Here is a 19,677-nt window from a genome sequence, read left to right as displayed (position 1 = left end):
AGGGGGCAGGGCTGAGCGGGGAAACTCGCCGGGATAACTTGACAGGAATGATGATTTCCCTGCACATTCGCAGCTTCACAACACAGCCGTCAGCTGTGACATGTTTTGCCTGACAATGCTCGGCTGTGCTGCAAACAGACCGGGATGGATGGGAGGGCGAGGGATTGTTCTCATGATAAGTGGTTTAAATTTCTGCGGAGTGGAGGGGGGGAGAATTGCCCCCACTGTATTCCCACAGTGGGATGCATTAGTGTTGTTATACAGTGCTTCTGATGAGCTGCCTGTCTTTGAGACAAATCATTCCAGCCACGGGGGATCGTTGTTATATAAGGAGAAGAGGTGCAAATTTGGGGTGTAGGTTACTCGTGGAAATGATTCCTGTAGTGTGATGACCGAACTCTATGGGAGGGTTGAATTGGATGCCCACTTGAATGTCCTTAAGGCTTTCAAAGTATTCTCATTAATAGGGGAATGGGTCTGATCTCATTTTGCTGAGCTGCATCTCCACACTTCGCTGAAATTGGGCTGTTTTGGTGCTCATCAGACACGTTGCCATTATCAGCTAATTATTCCTCTACAAGCACAGAGTCTTGTGAAGCAAACGGTGTCTGGGGGAATGGATGTACTTTGTTTCTCAGGTGTTAGGGAACTCGGGGTAATTGGGAGGGTTTAAGCAGGTCATTGGGATGGATCCTGAACCTTTAGATATAGAATTGATTCCCAGGCTCCAATGTCATTAGGTGATAGCAAATCCTAATGTATTTGCAGAGGAGTTTTCTGACCCACACTTTCATTTCCAGTACATAAAAGAGTTAAAAAGTGGACAGATCACTCTGCTAATTTAACTCCTTACTTGAATTATAGTGTAAATGAAGTGTCAAAACATGTAGAATATTTGTTGCTAAATTTAAAATTACTTCCTGCTACTTTTTTATCCTTCCTGATGCAAAATTATTACATACTGGGGAGCAGCAATCCATGATGTGCAGTGGAGGAAGGTCACACAAGCAGCAGGTTTTTACATGTCTGGAGTTGCCTGACAGTTGGATTTCCATACCAGCCTGCACAGTGCACCATCCACAGGGATATCTGGAGTAGGCAGCATTGTCAGTGCTCTGTGTTCAAGCATTAGTAAATATAATGCAGTGAACATTAAGTATTCACAACGTTGATATTTTCCTTGGTAGCATGAGCTGCACATCCACAAACAGGAAAGTTGCACATTTGTCCATTTCCCCCACATTAACATTACAAGCCTCCTTTTTATCCCTTTGCAGATGCATTGTTCAGCTGCAGCCAAAGGAAAGACCTAACCCACACAAATGACAGACCAGAGTCGGTTTAAAACTACTTATAACTACCTTACTTTGCAAAAATTGCCCAACTGTGGCCACTGTTTGCCTGTAATTTCCATGTGTTGTGCAGCTCAGCTCTGTTGGCTGCATCACTGTGCTGAATCCATGTGCCAGGGAGGCTGAAGGTCTGCACAGGCAGTGATTGGCAGTGATAAGGTAGATTTTATGTAGCTCTTCTCTTCTGAAAGGTCACTTCTTTCACAGCATCAAGAGATAAATTAAAGACACTTTCAAAAAATTACCACTTTAGGAATGAGTATTATCTTGACTGTAGATAGCAACATGTTAATAAACAATGGAACAAATATTGCCTCTGTAATATACCTTTGGGGGGCTTAAAAATGTGTAGACAATTAGTTTTATTTGTGGAGATTGTAAATGACATTTCACAGGGAAATAATAGCAACACGCTTTTAAAACTTGCATTTATCATATCCCTTGAAGCCATTAGAACTTACTCCTAAAATCTGTTAGCAAAGCCCATGCTTTGAAACTAACTAGCAGTGCGTACCAGAAGCATCAAATAACTGTAGAGAAGATGGAAGGAAGCCACAAAAATGATGTTAATGGCTTGAGACCCAGGTCCCCAGAACGTGTCGTGGTTACAGCATCCCATGAGAGCAGCAGCTGCAGCCTGAGCCCCCCCTACAAGAGGAGACACCCTTCTGTTCTTTTCCTTTAGGAAATGTTACTTGCCAAAAAAGTAAAAATTGGTAGGCTTTAAGGAACATTGTAATGACAAGTTGGCATCTTGTATTTATCCCCAGCTCCCTTCTTGGGAGCGCACTCAACTGGAATTCAATTAGGGAACTGCATCTGATGGTGTGGACAACCTGAAAAGGCCATGCAAGTCTGGGGAAATTCATTCCTGAGGCTCTCAGGGGTTCTAGAAGTTAAAACTCTGCATACTTTTGTCTCTATACAAACATATTTTGTTAAGTTTAGCAGATGCAGCGCTGTGGTTAAAAGGGAAGGTTTCAAAGGAGCTGACAACATTAACTGGGGAGGTATTTTTAGCAACAGTTTTTAGTCAGTATTCTTTTTTTTCCCCCCAAATTTTCCAACATTTTAAAGCTCTCCAAATGGTTTTCAGGTGTTTTCCCTGGTTACAGCCATTTCTTACATAACTTACCTGTTTTCCTGGGGATGTTTTCTATGGACCCAAAAGAAAGAGATTTTTAGGAAAAACCTTTGCCTTGCTCAGATTTCCCCATTGGAAAACAAACATTACCCATAAAGCTCCCCAGTGCCTTCAGGCTCAGAGTGGTTTCTAACTGGTCGCTTTTCCCTGGATTAGGTTTAACATATTAATGGGAGAAAATGGCAAGCTGCCCTCCAAGATGTGCATCTGGAATGCTTTACCTGGGGATTTTGGTTGCTTTTTGGCACAGGAGCTCTCTGTGAAATGCAGAGGCACTTTGCAGGTCATCAGCCAAACCCAAACCCATCCATTTTAACCCTTTAACTGAGCAGGGCAGTCCTGTACAGAGTTTGGGGTGCAGAGGGGAGCTAGGATGTCTTACTGAATTAACAAAAGGTGAGAGTTTGTGTTTCATTGGAGGCAAAATCTGAGGGGAGTTCTCTGTACTTTTACAAGCAGGAGCATTGGAGATGTTGTACTTCCTGAGGGGAGCAGTTTACAAGTAGGTCATTTAAAATGTGAACTCATTTACAGGGAAGTGACACCTCTGTCCAAATAAATACTCACTTTTCAGAGCAGTCCGAGGAAATGAAATGAAACACAATGCAATGAAATACTGCTGTAACTTTCAGAGAATGCAGTGTTATTGAACAGCTGAAAATTAAAATGGGAAACCAGCTATTCCTTAAGTACCTGTAATACCTCCACACAGAGTCAGTGATTCAAAGTCCTGGGGACTGACAGGTTTGTCTGCCAAAACAGCCTGCAGTGAAGGTTTCTCTCCTAATAAATGGTCTGCTGTAGATACTCATTTCACAACTGCGAGCCATTTTTTCCCCTTTAAATCCAGAATTTCTGCACCCTCAACAGGAGATGCAGACATAAAAAAAATAAAAATTAATTCAGTTGGTAAACTGATTAACTATGCTGCACTGATCCTGTGCAGAATAATTATATGTTTAGCTGAAGGGTTTTCCTTAGCATGTAATTCCCTGATTTCAGGCTGGCTCATGAAAGGGAAGGCAGGGAGGGAGGGAGGGGAGGATGATGACGTGAGAGGACTCGTTAACATTCCCGGCACATTGCCGGGCTCCGGCAAACCCCTCTCCCTCTTCCTCCGCTGCCCATTAGATCAGTACCTGTGCTGGAGCAGTGCCACAGCCAGGGAGCCTCCTCTCTGTGCAGGACATGATATTTATCAAACCTCAGAACGTGCAGGAAGCACACTGGGATGCACTGTGATCCTGTCTCACCCTGTGGGTGCTGAGCTGGGGGATGCTGGGCTTCCCTGATCCCCCTCCTGACCTCAGCATCCCATAATGCAGGGGCACAATTCCACCAGATGCAATTTGAAACTGGAGTGGATAACTGAGGTCATCCCTTATTTAGAAAAACGTAGGTTTTATAGCATCTTTTCAGCTCTTTCTGAAGACAAATAGGTTTGGGAGAGACCTGAGCCACAAATGCAGAATTAGAATTCAATTTCCAAGCTGTTCTAAAGTAAAGGTTTCACTGTTTTCCTCTGCTCTCGCCACTTGTCCAACTGAAACAAACAATTTGCTCTTGTGGCTCCCCCTTGGATTCCTGTGTTCCACTGGCACCACATTTCCAGTTGTCTCTAAGTCACTGAATCAGAATTGGCTGCAATTCCTCCCCGATTTCTCTCACAAGTTTGGGACTTTAATGCTCCTCAGTAATGAATTTTGTGAACAACTCTTGAGTGCTGTAAGCTGTTTGCTTTTAAAGGGTCAGCAGAGCTCACCTCAGAGTTGACAGCTGTGCAGTGCAAGTGCTAAAGGTCAGATTTCAAGGCACAAGTTCCCAATATTCAGCACAGTTAAGTGTTGGAATAAGCTGTCCAGGCAGGTTGGGCCATTCCTTTTGTAGGAGGTTTTGAATACAACTAAGAACTCCAGTGTCCCTCTGGAAGTGTTTCTGTGCCCAGTCTGTCCCCAGCAGAGTGACCTAATGTCTTCTCAAGGCTTCCACCAGCTCAGACAAGACCTTGGGATGGTTTCTTGCATGGGGATCACCCTCATCTTTGAAATGTGGAAAGTCCCAAAGAGATTAAAGCTCTGGCTTCCTCCTGGATATTTCAGAGTTTGCATTTCCCAGAATAACCACGGGGGATGATGCCCAAATGTCCCAAGTTCAGAAGTTTTCCTGCTGTGTTTCACAAGGAGAGCAGCAGAGCTGGTGATCATCAGAGCTGCAGCCCCAGAAGCGAACCCAGACCTGCTCCACTTCCACCAACATTCCCAAAGGGCCCATTCCTCCCTGCCCCAGAGGCTGAGGTATGAAACAGAGCAGGATTACCCAGAGCCAGTGCCCTCAAGGCTTTGACTCAGCTTTAATTCAGTTTGTGCACCACTGGCAGCCTGGAGGGACAACAAAACCCTTTGCTGAGCCCATGGCTCCAGTCTGTGTCTTCCCAGTGACTGCAGCCATGCTTGGGGTCATTGCCAGCTGGCCCACAGGTAAATGTTGTACAAAGACCTTCCTGAATCAGGTCTATCTCTAATTCTCTATGGAAATTATTTTGGCTGAGGTATTTCTGCATCCCTATCACTATTACCTGACTTTCACTAACTCCACTTTGAGGACCAATTAGAAACTGGTCTATATATCTTCCAAGAACCAACTGGATTAACACTATCTCCATAAAAGATTTCAGCAGCATTTAGCAATTTAATGGTCTGTATTTATGATCAGGTTATTTAGGATTGTATTCTGAAATTTCCCTATCTGTAAAGCAGATACGTTCAGACCTTTTTTAAGAAATGTAATTCTGCTCCCAGAGCAAGGTCTGAGCTCAAGGAAGGTCTCTCAAGTCACATTTATCAAGCATAACTAATCTTTCAGGTCATTATGTAAAGAAATTTACTTTTTTGTCTCTCAGCTTAATATCAGCAGTCAGACAATGTGTCACGCCTTGCTGGGCCCTGTAACCTTTACCATGTGTTAAATTTATGCAAAATCCCCAACTTCCCCCCAGTCCTGACCACCCCAGGGAGGGCAGAGTAGAAATGCAATTTCAGGAGAGCTCAGCCTTCTCCAGCTCTCCATTACCTCACAGTGATGAAGTAAAATTACCTGATGAAGTAAAATTCAGGATAAGTTGGCTGCTGTGGATGACACTTTCAGACCACATTAAATGAGGTGCTGTGTGTCAGGAAGCTGCAAAGACATTGGATCCTCCTCAGCAATGAGATGCTTTCATGGTTTCTTCCCAGATTTTCTTGCCCCGCTCATTCCAATTTCTAAATTTTTCCTTCCTTTGGCAGGGTTGACATCAGCCCATGTGCCATAACACAGAACTCTGTGTGTGACACTGCCACCAGTTTGTAAAATGTGGATTTCCTAGAAAAAGAGCAGAACATCTCAGTGCTACAGGATTCCTGGCTGCCTAGGTTGGAAGACAGTTTGAGAAACATTGGACTGTGCAGAAAAACACATTATGAATATCATTTCAGTGCATGGAAAACCCTGCCTAGATGGGGGAGCAAATCTCTGCTTCCATCCTGTCTCAGACCCCAAGGGAAGGCAGCTCCTTGTTCCCTGGGCCTGTCCTCAAGGAATGCTTCTAAATGCTCACTGTGCTTGGGTAAAGAAATATTCCTGCCTGAGAAATCTCCTTGGGGCTCATTCTGAGGGGTTCAATGTCTTGTGCTCCTCTTTGCAATGAAGGAAAAAAGGGAAAGCAAAAAGTAAACTGAGATTTGTCCTTTTGCAAAATTGTTTTAGCACCTACAAAGATTTCAAAGCTAAAAAAGGCAGAGTTTGTCCTTTTAGTGCCATTCTTTCAGAGCTGCTGTCCTGCCACACTGACAGAAATGGAGGTTGTGGCTCTGCTGCTGTAATTAGTGACTCTCTTGATATTAAATGAACCATTTGACTGAATTAACCACAGTAGTATCAAATATTGCTGAGCAATAATCTACATTCATCCTCTCCACCCAGAGTGATTTTGTAGATATTTTCTAAATGCTGCTTTGCATTACTAATTTCAATTGCTACTTTCCCAGTTTTGTTTTTTTAGTGAACGTGACTTTCTCTTCCCTGATGCCTTTGCAGTGAGGGCAGGAGCTGGAAAGGGAAGGTTCAGGAGTTACTCTTAGAGGATTCAGAGAGAGGTAAAAATTATGGGGTTGTATTTGTGAAGGGCTCTAGTGATGAATCAAAATGAAATTATTTCTGATTAACTAACACTCAAACCGCTCCCAAAACATATCCTCACTGACCCTCTGCAAAGAAGTGCTCAGGAGGATTCAAGGCCACTGCAATGTTTGGGTTTTCCTACTCAAATTCTCCACCAACTGTTTTCCAGCAAAGATGAATTATAAAAAGACTGTGGAGCATTTTTAGTTCCAACGTAGGTGGCATGTTTGAAATAAAACGTAGCAGGCAGTAATTTTACAAAATACATTCAGCTTTATTCCCTACAAATATGTCCATCTCTTTCATTCTAAGCACCAAACAAAGCCTAGAAAAAGTGTGGGGATTCCAGGAGTTCCTAAGGCAGAAATTTCATTTTTTATAAGTGTGCTGAAACTGCTACAGCTCTAGAAAAGATTCATTTGGCACATCTGCTTCTTTTACGTGGAAAACTCTCTGAGTACAGGCAGACAGGGGTGCCAGCCTGACAGCTCAGACATGCCAATGAGCACCTGAATTAAAGCATGTTTTACTTCTCTCTCTCCCCACCAGCTTCCCCCATTCCCTTTTGGCCTCTCTCCTCTTTATTCACATTTCTCTCCAGCAGCATTTTTCTTGCCTCATTCATAATGAGATGGACAATAAACATTAGATTGTGAAGGAATTTGCTCATTTAACGTCAAATTTTTCTAGCTTTGAGTATCTTGGAGAGGACTGCAGCGATTTGGAAGTGAAGTGCATCCAAAATCCCAGGGGAGCTGAAAACCACCGGGCTCAAGAAGCCAAGCACAGCTCCTGGGAGCTTTAGGTGGCAGCTGGAAGAAGGCAAATGTTGCTGTTTCACTGATTCTTCATTAAAATCTCCTGTGAATAGCCTGGATGCTGCTCAGGTCTCTTTCAGCCCATGAAATGCTGCTTCCCTGGGAGAAGCAGTGGTATCCAATAATGAAATCCTGTCCAGTGGAGAGGGAGGCACAGTCTGCCCAGAGAAGTTTTGGCTGAAGCATCCCTGGAATGTCCCAGGCCAGGCTGGACAGGGCTTGGAGCACCCAGGGACAGGGGAAAGTGTCCCTGCCATGGCAGGGGTGGCACTGGATGGGCTTTAAGGTCCCTTCCCACCCAAACCAGTCTGGGATCCCACGAGTTTACACAGGAATGTGCTGCACATTCCTAAATCCAGGAGAGGCCTCTGCAGGCATCTGTCACTGATCACTCAGCACCATCCTGAAAATGCCCTCAATTCCTGAACACTGAGAGAGAATTTAATTGCCAATTGTCAAGAGATTTCAATTGTTCGTTGCCAAGCCACACTGAGAAACTCCCTTAGTTACTAAAAACCCCAACTTTGTAGTTTACAGAGGAAAAAGACACTGAAAGCAAAGAAAAAACCCTTCAAATTTGCATTTGTATCATGTGGTTGGAGGGAACAGGTAGAGCCATGTAAGAGAAGTTCAGAACCAACAGAGTTTAGAGTATTCATTACTTGAATGTCACATAGAAAGAAATGGATGCACTTAGGGCAGTAGCTCAGCAATGCTGTTCTTGCAGAAATAAACCCTAGAGAAGGAAAAGAGTTAGTGAATAATCCATCAAGAAATGTAACAAAGAATTATCTCAGTAACAAAAAGATAAATTAGAATAATAGCCAGGAAATTTCCACATTGGATAGAAAAAGAAAGATAAACTTAAAGGTTAAGCTAAAAACAAAATCTTGGAAAATGGAGGAAGATCCTTCTCAAATCCTTCATAAGTGGACTTAAAAACTTTGGGAAATGTGCTGAGGAAGCCATCACCTGCTGACAGAAACATACACTGGGACATCATATTAACTATTTCTTGTTTATCTGACAATTCTCAGACCAAATTATCAATGCCTTTTGTGGCAGCAGCAGCAGCAATCATTATTTGCATATCAGCAATGAGGCAATACTTTAACTAAAAACCAAATTGCTCAAATGATCCTGCAATGGAAGTGTTTTAATTCAATCTGTGAATCATTCCAAGAGCCATCAATATCACTCAGCACGTGGAAAGGAGTTTTCTATTCCCCATTTTCTGTGGATGGCTCTTTGTGTGTCCCCCCTGGCCACATTTTATTTATTTGAAGGTAGATCTGTAGTTTCTTCATTAAGAAGGTCTCCTCTGGTATCAAACCAGCGGAGTTTCTTCTTAAAACATTTTCTATATTTCCATTTTCTTTTATGATCAACTTTTAGAATAAAAGGATGCTGGTAGATGAGGAACCTTGGCTTTTGGAATGGGTTAATTCCACATAACCTTTGCCATTTTATCAAAGGGGTTTAAATATCCCATTATGAGGTTGATAGATCTCCAGCTTCCCTGTCAGGACATGCAGGCAGGAATTCCAGGTGAACCAAAGCTGCCCAGTTCTGTGCACTGTCAGCCTGCCAGGACTCACCCCAGTGCTCTTTGCTTTCCTTTCACCCTCCAATGTCATACTTGATTTGAATTGCTGAAATTCTCATCAAATTATTCTTTCAAATCTCATTAATATCCCATCTTTCCAGGGGAAAATGATAGATAATATTTCCTTTTTTTTATTGTTTTTGCCTGTAAACTGGCAGGCTGTCACATAAAAGGACAAAATGAACCCTTGTAGCACAATGGTAAAGCCTGGAACAGTCTCTGTTTGTCCTCATCGTGAAATAACCAACAGTGGTGGAAGAGCAGGAAAATATCAATTGCACCTATGGTTAACCCTAGTAGGCATCCATGCCAGATAACATAATTATTATCCATTTGGAGCAGTCCAGGATGTCCCAGAAAAATTTATATTTGACTGTCAGACCATCACTAATTCTTCTGGAGCCACTGTCTTTCTCTACTCCACAGTTACCATCCCCAAAAACATGGTAATGAAGCTCCATGACTAAGCATTCCCAAAATGATAACAGAATTTGCATAATTAAGATTTGGTGCAGAGAAAACCCACAAATTTCTCAGAAGAAAAAAAGAAAAAGTACCATGGAGTAGGTATGTTAAAATATTGGCCAAATACATTTTGAAACGGGAACTGTGATTCTTTGGAGAGTTAAAAATAATCCAGGTTTCCAAAAACATCCAAGAAGAGCAGAAGAGTTTGAAGGTAAGATTATTTCATACTATTTTGGTCTGAAGGACACTTTACCACTTCCTGTAGTCAAGGGCTTTTGGCAAACAATCTTGATTTGCATATCTAGATGATCAGTTATGCTCTGAGATAAATTCATAAGATGCCTCAAAAGTACTGGAAATTTTGTATTTGAAAGCAACTTATGTTGTCTTCCTTAATCTCCTGTAATAATCTTAGGAATGGGACAGTAACTGAGATTTTTTCTGAAGAATCAGGAATTCCACAGTATTTACAGTTGGGCTGCTCTGTGATCTGTGTTGTTCTCAATCCCAGTGGCTCTGACACCCCTTGCACCATAAAACACAACAAGAAGAGCGTTTTTTGGTTTTAAATTTTCTGCAATATGTCTCCTAAACCTGGCTGAAGTTAAGCTTGTTTTAGTGAACCTCACACACAGGTAAACCTGGCCCAAAAATCAGGCTGGTGAGAGAGAGAGAGCTCTGAAAAGAAATCCACTCTTGCAGTGCAGGATCCTTGCCACAGAAGTGTCAGTCCCTCCTGCAGGCTGGCTGCACTGAGTAAGGTAATAAAACTGATCAAGCAGTTTAATTAGGAGATATTCTTGAGGGACGCTTTAGATCACAGTGCAGTCATGCACTGGTGTAGTCTGTTTTTTTTTTTTTAATTTTAAAAATTATAGTGATCTGCCAAGGGTTGTCTTGATAGAACCAATTTTAACAAGCAAGGAAGCCGAGTTTGTTACAGCAGTTTGTTAAAGCAGAGTTTGTTAAAGCCAGCCTCATTTCCAACCTCCATTATCTTCCATTTTGCCTCTTTGCAATTCCTGTTTCCCACTCCTGTGTTTTTACTTGTTGGTTTGGCTCTAAAAATCAATAAATGCTTATAGATGAGGAGGATACCAACAGGAATTGAAACAAAACCTCTCTAGAAATCCTAGAAATTGAAAAAAAAGATGTGGCAGTCTGGGACTGCTGTGGACAAGTGCTGCAACGACTTCTGATAAAAGACACAGAGGCAAATATGCAACTGAAATTTTTAATTAAACAAGGGCATTTAGTACCAGGACAGGGGGAATGGCTTTGAGCTGAATCAAGGGAGATTTAAATGGGATATTGGGAAGGAATTCCTGGCTGTGAGGGTGGGCAGACCCCAGCAGAGGTGCCCAGAGCAGCTGTGGCTGCCCCTAGAAATGCCCAAGGCCAGGTTGGAAAGGGCTTGGAGCAACCTGGGATAGGGGAAGGTGTCCCTGCCATGGCAGGGGTGAAAGGGGATGAGCTTTAAGGTCCCTTCCAACCCAAATAATTCTGGGATTCTGTGATTCTATGAAGTGAAAAGCACTGTTTGTGTACAGGTGCACTGACATTGGTTTGCAGAACATCCAATTAGAAATGGACACGCTGATGTAAAGGTAAATATGGGATTTACAGCTCAGAAACTGATCATTTTTCTAAATCCCTATTAAACCAAGCCATCATGGTGGTAGTTCCATTTTTACCCTGATCAAAGTGTGATCCAAACAGATTCCAGCAGGCTGGGGTGATGGAAAGCAGCCAGAATGCTTTGAAAAACAAAGTTAAAAGCTGTGGCCTGGTCCCCTCGTGCAGACCCCGGGGGAGGGTGGCACTGCATCATCCATCGAGCAGGGCACAAAACTCTGTTCTAATGGACAGGCACGTTGTGTCTGTGCTGCATTTCAGGAGGGGATGGCATTGCCTGCAGGAGCTCAGAGCTGCTGGATGAGAGGCTCTGGGATCATTATCAGCATCCTGCTGCTGGGAGGTTCTGCTCCTTATCACATCAGCTAACCTGGCACAAAGCAATATTTACTGTCAAGGGGTAATGACAACCTTATCTGCATGGTGCACTATTAACTCTTTTTTGGCTCTGGAATATAGCAAAACTCCAGGGTTTCATTGGGTTTGGATTGCTAAAGGGGCAGAGAGAGTTCTGAGGGGCTGAAGTGCAAACCAAGTGATGCAAGTAAAGGCTCTGAGTTTTACAGGTATTTCACAAGCCTTTTGCAGGTATTCCACAAGTATTTTAAGAGTAAAAATTATTAATAATGACAGGAAAGCACAGGGAAGTGCAGAGAAATGGAAATTAATACCTTTAGCATCTGTACCACAGGAAAGTTTCATTTTGGGTGCTTTCATTTCAGAATTTCATTTGTTCCACAGTGCAGGAAAGATCTGGCTAGAATGGCTTCACCAGGGAAATCACATCTTGCAGACTGAAGAGTTTTTGTGCACACACACAGCCCATTAATCAAGGGGGAAATTTGAAGCATGTTATTCATCATATTTGCTGTGTTTGGATTTGAAGTGATGAGAATGATAATAATGATCCTGAGAATTATTACTAAGTAATATGAAGTGGTTTGTCTGAAGGAATAAATATGATCTGGCCTGTGAAGGTTCAGACATCTGGTACAAGCATATGGGTTGGAAATCATTAGATAATTGTTGCAAAAATACAAGGGAAAAGTCTTTTTAATGATAGAATTGAGGCCTTCAGGAGTGCTCCATGTGCTCCCCTCTGGAATGGAACCTTCCTGTCCCTCTTATACCCCACAGCTCTCTAAAAGTGGAAGAAAGTTTAGAGTTTCAGGGTTTAGGGTATAGAAAAAGTGAAAATAGTTACAAAAGGTAAACAAAGAGTTTAGAATGAGGTACTGTATGTCATAACATGCAGATTTGTGCGTCATAACATGATTGGCTAAGAAAGCTTACGCTGTAGCATGGGTCCCTAAGACAAAATATTTAAGGATTGGGTCAAAAGCATAAATATCCCTGTTGGCAGTGTGTTATTGGTCAATAAATCCTTAAAAGGTCTTGTAACTAGAGGGCTTGTGACCTTCTGAACCATGGAGTGAAGATGTGAGCCAAACTCACCCTTCCTGCATATGTAGAAGATAAAAAAAAATAAACCACATTTTCAAAAACAATTCAGAGGTCCCGTGTCTAACTCAGACAAAATTCCTTCCAAAAACCCCCATAACAAAAATCTCCTGAGGATTCTCCATCCCAAGACTGTGCTGAGCTATCCCCAGGCCATGGAGAACATTCCTGTCTGCAGCCAAGCCCTCTGCTGGGTCATCACTAATTCACAGCCCAGCATTAACCAGGAATCATTTACAGATCTCAGCGCCACAAACCAGGCACTTGGTGAAGCAAAGCCTCTGGGAAAATACAATATTAATTCTCTTTTCCTTGCTTTGTGTATTTTGATTTCCTCTATGATTCTGTTAAGCTGAAACATCTTCACAATTTATTCAACAAATATGACTTTGCTGCAATCTTCTTTATGCTAAGAATTTAAGGAAAAGGGCCTTGGGCTGCACAGCATTATTAACATTGAGAGCACCTGCTGTTTCCCAGGTAGCTGTCAGCTCAGCATAAGGAAAAAAGCTAATTATTCTAAGCAGGTCATTCAGGAAGAAAACTGAAATTCTATGTGGCAGTTAGAAACCTGTGCCCGTTGACTTCAGCTGAAATTTGCTGCTGCAGAAATCTGTGGCTGATGAAGAATCTGCTGGTAAAAATACACAGTGCAAATATTTAACAGTGTCATCTTACAGGGCTTGAAATTAAAGTATTGCATACAAATAAGGTCCTCGATTTGCATTAGGATGAGGCTGAGAAGGATGGTGAGGAAAACAAAAAGATGAAAGTGAAAATGAAAATGAAAAAAAAATAAAAATAAAATAAAATAAAATAAAATAAAATAAAATAAAATAAAATAAAGCGTGGAGGTAGAGATCATCTTTCTTGATATAAAAACATTTTCCTGTGGTAAAAGTGAATAATAATTATAGAAAACTTCTCAGAGAGTGGATAAGTCATCCTAAGTAATTAAACTGTGATATATTCTGTATTTTTATAAAATATTTATAAATTTTAAAAGGCCGGAATTACGCTTGGGAGTGTCAAATCCCTTGGAATTCAAAAGCATTTAAATACTTCAGTGTATTTACTTATGTTGAAGAAATACTGCTAGATTAAAAACTCAATAAATTCAACAAAGACTTGAATTTCCTCCATCATGTGGTACCAAAACAAGTTTTAATAGAATGAAACATTTTACTACTCAGACTACTTTTTCCAGCATTGCGTGCTCAGCTTTGATATTTCCTTTATTTTGAGGGATGCAACAAGTTGGAAAATTTTCCTTTCCAAGAGTTACAATGGAATTTTTGTTGGGATGTTCCATCCCTGGAAGTCCAAGGCCAGGTTGGATGGGGCTTGGAGGGACCTGGGACAGTGGAAGGTGGAACTGGGTGGGCTTTGAGGCTGGAGCTTAAGCTGGAGCTCCTGGGCCACATGAATTTGGGAGAGGGGGAGCGCTCTGTGCCCTTTGGAAGGGACTCAGGAGGTGAAGCAGAGCCCGGGGACCTTGCTCTCAGGGCCAGGAGAACAGGTGATTCCACTGTTTCCAGTGAACAACATGTTTGATCACCACTGAGACATTGCAAATAATGTGCATTAATTCCAGGTGTGGAACCCATGGGTGATGTCCAAAACCAGAATGATTTCAGGGGCTCATGCTCCATATTGCCAAGAACTTTGCCAATTGTCCCATCCTCCTGTTTCCCATGGGTGAGAGAATTATCCCTTCATAAGCAGCCCTAGACACAGAAATATTTCGTTTTGCAATTCAATAGAGTGAAAATGCTATGCTCAATTTCTTTTCAGTCCTGCACTGCACAGATCTTTGAGACACAAAACCCCACTCAGTGTTAGACATTAACAGAATATGTAAAATTTGCTGATTTCTCTCTTAGTACTCCCTGCATTATAGATTTTTATTAGCTCATTAATCTAGAGAACACACTGGTTTTGTGTCTTGGTTCAAAACACACTACCCAGCCTGTCTCTTTTTCACTCAAAGAAGTGCATATAATATTTTTTTTTCCTTTTTCTGTAATAAATATATCAGGAAAGATTGCCACTTCACAGAGAGTGCAGCTGTCTGCACTGCCATGCGTTGATGCCTCTGAGTTCAAAGAAAACTCCAGGCAATCCCCTGTGTTTCTTCATACTCTTCATGATACCTCTAATCACAGAATGGATTTCATAGGAATTTCCATCACATCTCTCCTTCTTGATTCTATTTTTTCCCACTGATGTAATCTCAGTCTTCATTTGTAGAGAAAAAGAAAGAGAAGAATGAGAAATTATTCTGACACTTTTTTTCCCCAGGTTTCTACCATTTGTCAGCCCTTCCACTAATGGTTGTTACAAAATTAAAAGGCACAGTGAGAGAATGTGGAGCACTAAACACAGTCTGAGTTACACAATTTTCACTTCAGTTTTCTGAATTTCTAACCAACAGCTCCATTTTAAGTGTTCCGTCAGGAGAAAATGGAAGTAAGCAATTAAGAGGGAAGAAAAAAAGGAATAAAATGGTAACTAATTTGATTCCAGAAGACTATTTGTTTATTTTACACAGAGTTTCAAGGGCTCGTTCCTCAGTACATTTTGTCTCAGAAGAGGGAGTGCTTCTAACACAGGAAGCAGCATCTCAGAATACTCCCTAAATGCAGGCTGATGGGCATGTTCTCTTCCTAAAATGCCTGATCTTGCTCATCCTGAGTTCAGCAGCTGAATTCAGAGTTCAACTGAAGCAGAATCAACCCTTGCAATCACCAGTTCACTCTTCAGAGATGCCCCAAAGCCCAGGCAAAGTGGATTTCCATGACCAAGGCACAGAGCTGCAGGGAGAACAGGACCTCAGAAAACCCTGTGGCTGTTCTGAGAGGCAAAACCATGAATTATAAATGGGCTCTGCACTTTGCAGAGGGGCTGCTGTGCTAAGTGGGAACACAGAGCTCTGGGGAGAGGCACGAATCAATGCCAGCAGCAAGGGGGCTTTGAGGGGTGAGGCTGCAAAAAGGAGCACAGGGAGCACGAGGGGAGGCACAGGTGAGCAGCTGCTGCACAAAACAATTTTCTGTGCTGGAAAAGTGGGTTTCAAATCCCTCAGAACAGCTCTCAGGAGCAGGGCAGCTTCTGGCTGGTTCTCTGGTGGTTCCTTGGACACTTTTGAGTGTCTCTTTTGATAGATGACAAGTCCAGGGAAGACCGGTTCAGAAACACAAATGACAGAATGGACTTCTGTCCATGGGTTTTCAAGATATGTCTTTTCCTAAATAGAAAAGGCTCCCACATAATTTTTCAATTCCAGAAGGAAAAACCCCCAGATTTAAAAGTAACTATCAGCAGAATTATAATCCAGTTGTTTGCTTTTCTGTGTTGTTTACCTCAGATACATCTGGTGCACTGTTGTGGTCAGTGGCTCCCACTGAGTGTCTACAACATCTTCACTGGGGTGTTAATTCTTGAATTAATTTGGCTCAATTAGGAGCATCCACAATTCACATTGAGTTTCACAAGTATGACTTGGCCAGTTTTCAGAATACAGGCCGGGCCTTTTTGCATGAGGAATTACCTCTCTCACCAGCAGGACTTCACTCCAAAGAAGTACCTGTGATTTCATGCAATCCTTTGACATTTGGGTCATCTGCCTGAAAAATGAAGACTGGTTTTGCTCACCGCTGAAATTCCCAGTCATCACGTTACCAGTTTGGCAGATCTGATCATTTTTACTGAGCTAATTTCCATCTCAAAAGAAGTCCTTTTTTCCCTGACTTTTTAAGCTCTTTCTGGCTCCTGGCAAGAATTCAGTAATGCTTCAGATATTAATGTTTATTTTTAAAATAAGTTTGTCCTTTAGGAAAAAGAAAATTAAAGGTACATGTGGCTCCTTAAACATTGTAGGTCTAAATGTTAAATATGACCGAGGAGAGACCTCTCTTTTTAGTTTGACACAGTTTAAATTTGAATTTGTTCAAATGGGTTTTGACCAGTTAATTTGTCCTGACAGCTCTCAGGGTCACATTTAGTTTATCCCCATAGGTGCCGTGTTCTGTAGAAGAATAAAGTGCATTTGTCTCATCCAGTTGCCTTTGATTTCCATGTTTCTGTGAGCAACTTTGAAATCATAAGAATTATGAGAATTGGATTGAATAAAATGTAAAATGGAATAAATAAAATGCCTGTATTTCCTTAAAGTCTTGCCTGAAAGATCCTCTGATGGACAAAATGACCACTGAGAGTATCAAATGTTGGAAACTTCTGATTGCACCCATAAAGAAGGAATATTTCTTCCTTTAGTAAATAACCAATCTCAATTTTTTTTTCATAGAAGTATTTCCATTATGGTTATGGAATGTCTGTGTGTGGGAGGAGGCTCAATTTGGCTCAAATGATGATATTCCATCGTTGGAGGACATCAAGTTACTCTAGAGTAGGCAAATCAGGAAGCACATGAAGCAATGGTTCATTTTGTGTGGGCAGGAAGTATTAGTACTGGAGAGTATTGCTCTCTAAAAATGTATTGAATCTCAAACTAAGCTCTGAGGGCACAAAAAATCTTTGAAAATGAGGTGCATGAAGGGAATGTCTTTTAATGTCACAGCTGTTTGTAAAATGAAAGCAAATAATGAGTGGAGTTTCCTGAGCCCTGACACCTCGAGGAGCTTGTGACAGAAAATGGGTGACTGGAACAGACTGGGGCACGCAGGAGGTTTGTGAAAATATATCCATAAATTGATTACCAAACCAAACCACCCAGCAGCTGAGCTGCCATTCCAAATGGCAGGGGATTTTTCCTGCCATGGCTGTGGGAGCCATTCAGGCTTTGCTGTTGCTGTCAGCTGTGTTCTCCCACACACAAAGGAGCTCCGTTCCCTGGGACAGCAAACTGCACATCAGCACATGCTATGCAAATCTCAGCCACTCAAAACCCTCTCCCTCTATAGAGGAATATTCAGAGAATCATCTCTCCTAATAACAGGCGTCTACAGCTGCCAAGAGGTCTGCTATTGTACCAAAATTCAAAGAATTCAGTGTCTGCAAAGAAGGAGCTCATGGGTTTGCACGTGAGCACCAGTGACAGTGGGAAGTGCTGTCGGGCTACAGCACAAATTGGAATTATAGGACAAAAAAGGGTTTATCTCACAGCCCTCCCAACAGTTTTCTTTAAAACTTCTACTCCTGGAACCCAGACAGGTGCTTCCATCTGTAGATAAGAAAATATGTAAATGGTTTTTAGATGCACAAGTCCCCTAAACCTTGGTGGGGTTCAGGGTCTTGCTCACGCAGCAAATGTGAGTTTCAGCTCAGGTTCCCCTGGCCTGAACCCCTCACAAAGTGAGCACCTTCCACTTTGGAGCTGGAAGCAAAAGTCAGGGCACTTAATGAAGGACAATCAGTTCACATCAAGATCACTGCAGCAAGCAAACCATCCAGTCTGTGTGTTTCCAGGGGAAAAAAAAAGACACAACAGAGGAGAGAGGTATCTGGCATTTTTCCAGAAAAATGAAGGTAGTAAAGCCAGAAACATCTGTCCAGAAAAAGGAGAATATTAAATAATTATTTAGAATAATTAAAGAGAAGCAGATGTATAATGAATGGCTGTGAAATGTGGGACTCTCAAACACTGACACAGTAATCAATAAAATACTGAAGGAGAAGTGCAGAAAAAGCAAGATTAGGTCATGGGGGTGAGATCTTGGCTGTGCATCTGGGGGATTCTCACAGGATCATGTTTGCAACTGGAAAAGAACCGACAGAAGGTTGTGCAGTGAAAGCCTAAATTTATTCTGCTGCATTAAGTTCTCAGCCTTGAACTGGGAAAAGAATTATTTACCTAATACTGAGGGCAGTCAGAGACAACTGTGTTTAATAAAACCAGAACTGAGCTGCCAATATCTGCCTTCATCTGTTGGTAACTTCCATCAGGACAGAATTTCCTGAAACAACTCTCCATCCTTTCAGTCCACTGGTTCACAGGAGAAGCTTTCCCAACTCAAACTCTCAGGAATGAACCAAAGAACTAAAGCTGACTCACCAAGGAAAAATGATCTGGATATATTCTATTTCCAGCAGGCACACTGGTTGACACCACCAAGGAAAAATGATCTGGATATATTGATCTGGTTGACATGAAACCTTTCAAATGGGGGGCAGAGTGTTAAAAAGCACATCAGTGTCTCAGGGATCCACATTCCATGTAAATCCTGCTGGCTTTCAGCAGCTGAGGAGCACTCGGTGGTTCTGAGGCCTTTTCCAACCTCGGTGATTCCATGACTTCAGTTTTGACAAGCAGCAGAATATCTTCAGGACCTGCTTCTGTTGGAAAGTCAATTCTGAAAATTCTCTGGATTTTTAGACACTTTAGACAGTTTAGGCACTCTAAATGGGTTTAACCCATAGTTAAACCCATGGTAGGGGTTTAACCTGGAGTTTTTTGTCAGTCTAGTTAAGGAAAAGCCACCACCTAGAAGTGTGGTGGGGGAAGGAGGAATAACCTTTGAAAGAGGATAAAGAGACTTGATGGAAACATGATCAATCCACCTGCTGGTGCCTCTTGATGTGCCACTGAAACACCCTGAATTCCACACCCAGCTCTGGACTCAGATCCTAATGCATTTAGATGATCTTGGAATTTGTTTTGTTCTTTGAACCTTCAGACTTGAGGTCCCTTCACAAGCTTTGCAGTGTCCATCCTCACACTGGGAGTACCCAATGCTGCTGGTGGGAGCTTCAAGTCTGACAAGGATGGTCCCCAGGACATAAAATGGCTTTTTGGTTCATTCATCTGAGACAGGAGATGACTGGAAACGCTGGCACAGAGTGAGAGCTGGAATACTCACATAAAATATCCATGGGAGGAGTGGAAACCCACAGCAGGAGGAAGGGAGGAGGTGGAGCTGAGGGGTCTGTGCTGATGTTCTTTGTCATCTTCCCAGGAAAAGTCAGTGAGGGAATTCTGAGCAGTCTCCAGCTCAGCAGAGCAAGGGCTCCTTGTGCTGCCTTCTCCTGAGAAGGAAAGACCTGCAAGGCTGCCTTTCCATGGGAGAGCTCTGCAGG

The 19,677-nt window shown here is 42.2% G+C and overlaps 1 protein-coding gene across 1 annotated transcript in view; it reads left to right on the top strand.

The window, feature by feature from the left end:
* Nucleotides 1-19,677, top strand: part of LOC102040271 (connector enhancer of kinase suppressor of ras 2-like) — a 163,548-nt gene that overhangs the window by 939 nt on the left and 142,932 nt on the right. The window lies entirely within an intron of this gene.

The sequence above is a fragment of the Geospiza fortis genome, unplaced genomic scaffold (assembly GCF_000277835.1).
Source record: "Geospiza fortis unplaced genomic scaffold, GeoFor_1.0 scaffold29, whole genome shotgun sequence".
Taxonomy (NCBI): Eukaryota; Metazoa; Chordata; class Aves; order Passeriformes; family Thraupidae; genus Geospiza; species Geospiza fortis.
Note: the sequence above shows the minus strand (reverse complement) of the source record. Positions and strands in the feature narration are given on the sequence as shown.